Source organism: Littorina saxatilis, linkage group LG1 (assembly GCF_037325665.1).
Source record: "Littorina saxatilis isolate snail1 linkage group LG1, US_GU_Lsax_2.0, whole genome shotgun sequence".
Lineage (NCBI taxonomy): Eukaryota > Metazoa > Mollusca > Gastropoda > Littorinimorpha > Littorinidae > Littorina > Littorina saxatilis.
Genome location: NC_090245.1, coordinates 72,243,045 through 72,249,044, shown reverse-complemented (window position 1 = coordinate 72,249,044; position 6,000 = coordinate 72,243,045).

Below are 6,000 nucleotides of genomic sequence, written 5' to 3'. Positions count from 1 at the left end.
TTCGGATTATCACTTGATTATGTTTCATGATTTTTTTCTGGTTTACCTTGTTTCTTTTTGGTGTAAATATGTGGACGTCTGCACTGACAGATGTCATGACAGCTGTCCTTTGTATGAGATTGTCTGGGTTGTGGATAACTCCCATTGATCATGACTTTTGTATGGACCCGCAGCATTGTTACGTGTATTTGCTCTCTCCAGTAGGAAAACATTTTTAAGTCTTCTTGTGTTGTTTTAAACTTTTGCTCTAAAAATGTGGTTCCCATTGAACCTCAGTACAGATTATGGTTTGCAAAATATATGTTGCTTACTTGATTCTTGAGAATTGTGTTTGTTTTCGCTACCCCCGCGGGTTAGGGGGAGTCCCATATTGGTTGGGACGAGAAAGAATTTACCCGATGCTCCCCAGCATGTGGTAAGAGGCGACTAACGGATTCTGTTTCTCCTTTTACCCTTGTTAAGTGTTTCTTGTATAGAATATAGTCAATTTTTGTAAAGATTTTAGTCAAGCAGTATGTAAGAAATGTTAAGTCCTTTTTACTGGAAACTTGCATTCTCCCAGTAAGGTAATATATTGTACTACGTTGCAAGCCCCTGGAGCAAATTTTTGATTAGTGCTTTTGTGAACAAGAAACAATTGACAAGTGGCTCTATCCCATCTCCCCCCCTTTCCCCGTCGCGATATAACCTTCGTGGTTGAAAACGACGTTAAACACCAAATAAAGAAAGAAAGTCTGTTTTCGCCAAGTGAGGGTGTGTGACTGTGGCTGTGAGTGTGTTTGTGACAGTAAATTCAACACTATGAGTGACAAAGAACTGAAGACTGTGTGTGGCAGGGAACAGGACACGTTGTGTCATTCGCCTGTAAGTGAAATCATTATATTTTGTAACCATCAAAAACAATTTCCCTTGAAATCAAAACACAATTTCCCTTGAAATCAAAACATTAACAAGTAAGAAAAAATGACACCTGAAAATGGCATTCAATGGTTACTCATGCTCTCTCTCTCTCTCTCTCTCTCTCTCTCTCTCTCTCTCTCTCTCTCTCTCTCTCTCTCTCTCTCTCTCTCTCTCTCTCTCTCTCTCTCTCTCTCTCTCTCTCTCTCTCTCTCTCTCTCCCTCCTGAAAACAAACAAACATCAAACAAACATTGAGGAACCAAAGCTAAATAGCGTTTTAAAGTATAAGCTCAAGAGGATACTTCCCACTGTGATATTAATTACTAGTGTGTTTTTGTGAGGGTGCTTTAACGTTTCAGTTATAGGGAGTAGCACACGTTTGTGATATGATCCGTGCATGTCTTAAACAAGTAATGGCAGTGCATATTAGCAGATCTGCATTTTCAACCATCAAGTTATTCACGAATGGTAGTCGTCCGATGTTGGAATATAGCGTGTTCGTGTTTTTAGTCTCTCGTGTTCTTAGTTATATGAAGTCTTATATCGCGCGCGTATCTCCAGACTCTGACTCGAGGCGCAGGGATCTATTTATGCCGTGTGAGATAGAATTTTTTACACAATACATCACGCATTCACATCGACCAGCAGATCGCAGCCATTTCGGCGCATATCCTACTTTTTACGGCCTATTATTCCAAGTCACACGGGTATTTTGGTGCACAATTTTGTTATCTATGCCTATGCAATTTTGCCAGGAAAGACCCTTTTGACAATCGTGGGATCTTTAACGTGCACACCCCAATGTAGTGTACACGAAGGGACCTCGGTTTTTCGTCTCATCCGAAAGACTAGCACTTGAACCCACCACCTAGGTTAGGAAAGGGGGGAGAAAATTGCTAACGCCCTGACCCAGGGTCGAACTCGCAACCTCTTGCTTCCGAGCGCAAGTGCGTTACCACTCGGCCACCCAGTCCGTTTAGTGTGATCAAGCAAACGCAAACAATCCTTGAATCTTTTAAAGCACGATAAAAAGATCAAGTATCGATCCTCATATCAAACAGACAATGAAGTAAGGCGTCCGCCCCGTGATCGGGAGGTCGTGGGTTCGAACCCCGGCCGGGTCATACCTAAGACTTTAAAATTGGCAATCTAGTGGCTGCTCCGCCTGGCGTCTGGCATTATGGGGTTAGTGCTAGGACTGGTTGGTCCGGTGTCAGAATAATGTGACTGGGTGAGACATGAAGCCTGTGCTGCGACTTCTGTCTTGTGTGTGGCGCACGTTATATGTCAAAGCAGCACCGCCCTGATATGGCCCTTCGTGGTCGGCTGGGCGTTAAGCAAACAAACAAACAAAAATTCAAAATCAAAGAATACAATCTCTAGCTGCGCACGCTAGCTTTGCGAAATAAAGTGTTGGTTTGGTTACCAACACCCCATCCCGCCATTTAATTTTAACACACACAAATTTAAAAGATTGAAAATTATTCCGAATATAATTCTCTAAATAAAATTTTTTGTCTTGGTTGAAAAATTGCGACACGACCTTAATTCATGCTAACAAACATTCTTATTAGGTTAAATTTTTTTAATTTTTTTTTTATTTAAAAAAAAAAAAAAAATTTTTATTTATTTATTTTTATTTTTTTTAACAAAGCTTTGGTTTTGTAACGAAAATGCGGCCTGAAGTCTTTTCATGCACACAAAAAATAAAAAATAAAAAAAAAAAAAAAAAAATACCCCCCCCCCCCCCCCCCCCCCCCGGTTTTGTAACGAGAATATGGCCTTAAGTCTTTTCATGCGCAAAAAAAAAAAAAAAAAAAAAAAATTACCCCCCCCCCCCCACCTCCTATTTTGTTTTTTAATAATTCTGGATTACTGGTAGCTTTTTTGTACTACCACGCATATGTAACGCTATTTTGATAAAGTTGATAGTATTTACAGCTTTCCGGTCATAATTATGTCCGGCTATCATTCACTTTTAGGTGGCGGATGTCCAGATATAACACGTGTTTCAGAATCTCTATTTTTGGGTGTGTAACTTTCAATAATGAGTGTTTAAAAAAAAAAAATTCTCAAAAAGTATTCTTAAAGTCCGACACATGTTTATACTCGCACTCCGTTTCTGTAGCTTTAGCAATAAACAAGTCCAGATATAACACATTTTTCTTTGCGGCTAATGTCCAGAGATCCCCCCCTCAGACACGTATGTGTGTGTGTGTGTATGTGTGTGAAGAGCGGGTCCGAGAAAACTACTTGACCGATTTTCACATTTCGTTCCGTGGTATGATATCCCCAGACCATGTTTTCCTTTCTTCGATAAAATAAGATGACGTCGTATCCGGCTTTTTGTGATATTTGAGGCGGTACTGTTACACCCTCAGTTTTCGATCACATAGCTTGAAATTTTGGTTAAGCAATCTTCGACAAAGCCCGGACCTTTGTATTGCATTTCAGCTTGGATGGTTACACAATAATTCCTCAGTTTGGTCATCAAAAATCTGAACATTCTAATTAAAATTACTTTTTAGGTTTTCTGTGTGTTTTAAGTTTTCGTCTTTTTGTTTTCTTCACTTTACAAAAAGGGCTACAGAAGACAAAGAAATAGCGGTGGTGTTATTGTGTTGTCACGCTGAGCGTTGTCGTAACAGGCTTAGCTTGGTTGAAAGGGGCAAGTGAGGCACTGGATCGATGGACAACCGTCTTTGATATAAAAACCAGGGGTGGTGGTGGTGGTGATGGTGGTAGTTGTGTTTGTGTGGTGTGTGTGTGTGTGTGTGGTGTGTGTGTGTGTGTGGTGTGTGTGTGTGTGTGTGTGTCATTGCAGGAGTGAGCATGTCAATTTAGACCTTCTCTCTCTATTTCTGTCTCCATTTATCTCCCTACCCCTCATTCTTTATCTATCTATCTATCTATCTCTTTATCTCTCTCTCTCACTCTCTCTCTTCTCTCTCTCTCTCTTTCTCTCTCTCTCTCTCTGTCCCTCTCTGTCCCTCCATACCCTCTCTCTCTCTCTCTCTCTCTCTCTCTTTTTTCACTCTCTCTTTCACACCCAACCCCACCTCTCTCTCTGTCTCTATCTGTCTCTGGCTATCTCTATCTGTCTCTCTCTCTCTCTCTCTTTCCCTCTTTCTCTCCCTCTTTCTCCCTCTTTCTCTCTCCCTCTCTCGCTTTGCAGCTAACCATAGACACACAGCCGTCAATCTAAGTATAACTGTCAATAATTGATGCATCCTTCTGTTTAATGAGGAAAAGGGTGAGATCGATCGCGAGATATATTCGATTAGTTCTACTCATCTCGTTTTGAAGCTGTTCTTCATGTTTACAGGGAAACCCTCTCTCTCTCTCCTCTCTCTCTCTCTCTCTCTCTCTCTCTCTCTCTCTCTCTCTCTCTCTCTCTCTCTCTCTCTCTCCATCTCCCTTATCTCTCTCTCTCTCTCTCTCCCTCCCTCCCTCCCTCCCTCCCTCCCTCCCTCCCTCCCTCCCTCCCTCCACCCATTGCACACCGGTTCGACCGAAGCTAAGTTAAGAATAAATTCCTGTTGTGCAGCGGGTTAAAGTATTCCCTCATACCTCGGAGATATACCTTCACTCGCTCGCAGCGACGTCACGTGACGGAAAGAATGTTATCACACCATTGAAATGACATTCTTTCCGTCCTCTATAGGCGACGAAATAGGTCAAATTTTGTGCACTTTTTAGTGGAAAATGCTTCGATGCCGGAGCGGGTACTGGACCCAGTGCCGTTGTAGTGCAATAGTGCAAGTGCCCTACAAAGGCACTGCACCCAGTGCCGATAAGCGACAGCATTCTGTTCCACCATCTAAAATGTCACGTGACGTCGCTGCGAGCGAGTGAAGGTATATCTCCGAGGTATGAGGGAATACTTTATCCCGCTGCACAACAGGAATTTATTTTTAACTTCTCTTCGGTCGTAGCGGTGTGTAATACCTCCTCTCTCTCTCTGTCTCTGTCTCTGTCTCTCTGTCTCTGTCTCTCTCTCTCTCTCTCTCTCTCTCTCTCTCTCTATCTCTCTCTCTCTCTCTCTCTCTCTGTTTTTCGTTTTACATTTAGTCAAGTTTTGATTACTTGTTTTAACACAGACTGGGAATCGAGACTAGGGTGGTTGTGTTTGTGTATACATGTATGTGTGTGTGTGTGTTTCGAGAGAATACAGGAAAACTGCACCACACATTTTCATTCGTTTACATACACATTCTTCTAAATGATATCCGGGAAGGTTTTGTTTCATTTTTTCATATTGATTAAAATTTTGGTCAAGAAATCTTTGCATTTCAACTTGTAAGCTTAAAACAATATTATTTTGATGAGTTTGTTTATTGAATTAAATGATATTCTAATTCAAAAATTGAATGGTATTTTTTATCATTCCCTGATCCAAAAAAATATAGATCTGTCATGTTTACTCTGACAATGTGGTGCAAAATTATAGAAAATTAGTTCATGCAAATTAACCGGCTCGATCCGTCCCTTTCTTCGGGTTTCGGCTAACCAAACCGTGCCAGTCTCGATCATGACTGATCCCTGGTATTCATTGTTGCCTTTTTACATTTAGTCAAGTTTTGACTAAATGTTTTAACATAGAGGGGGAATCGAGACGAGGGTCGTGGTGTATGTGTGTGTGTGTGTGTGTGTGTGTGTGTGTGTGTGTGTGTGTGTGTGTGTGTGTGTGTGTGTGTGTGTGCGTGTGTGTGTGTGTGTGCGTGTGTGTGTGTAGAGCGATACAGACTAAACTACTGGACCGATCTTTATGAAATTTGACATGAGAGTTCCTGGGAATGATATCCCCGGATGTTTTTTTCATTTTTTCGATAAATACCTTTGATGACGTCATATCCGGCTTTTTGTAAAAGTTGAGGCGGCACTGTCACACCCTCATTTTTCAATCAAATTGATTGAAATTTTGGCAAAGCAATCTTCGACAAAGGCCGGACTTTGGTATTGCATTTCAGCTTGGTGGCTTAAAAACTAATGAATGAGTTTGGTCATTAAAAATCTGAAACTTGTAATTAAAATTATATTTTTATTAAACGATCCAAAAATAATTTCATCTTATTCTTCGTGATTTTTTTATTCCAAAAAC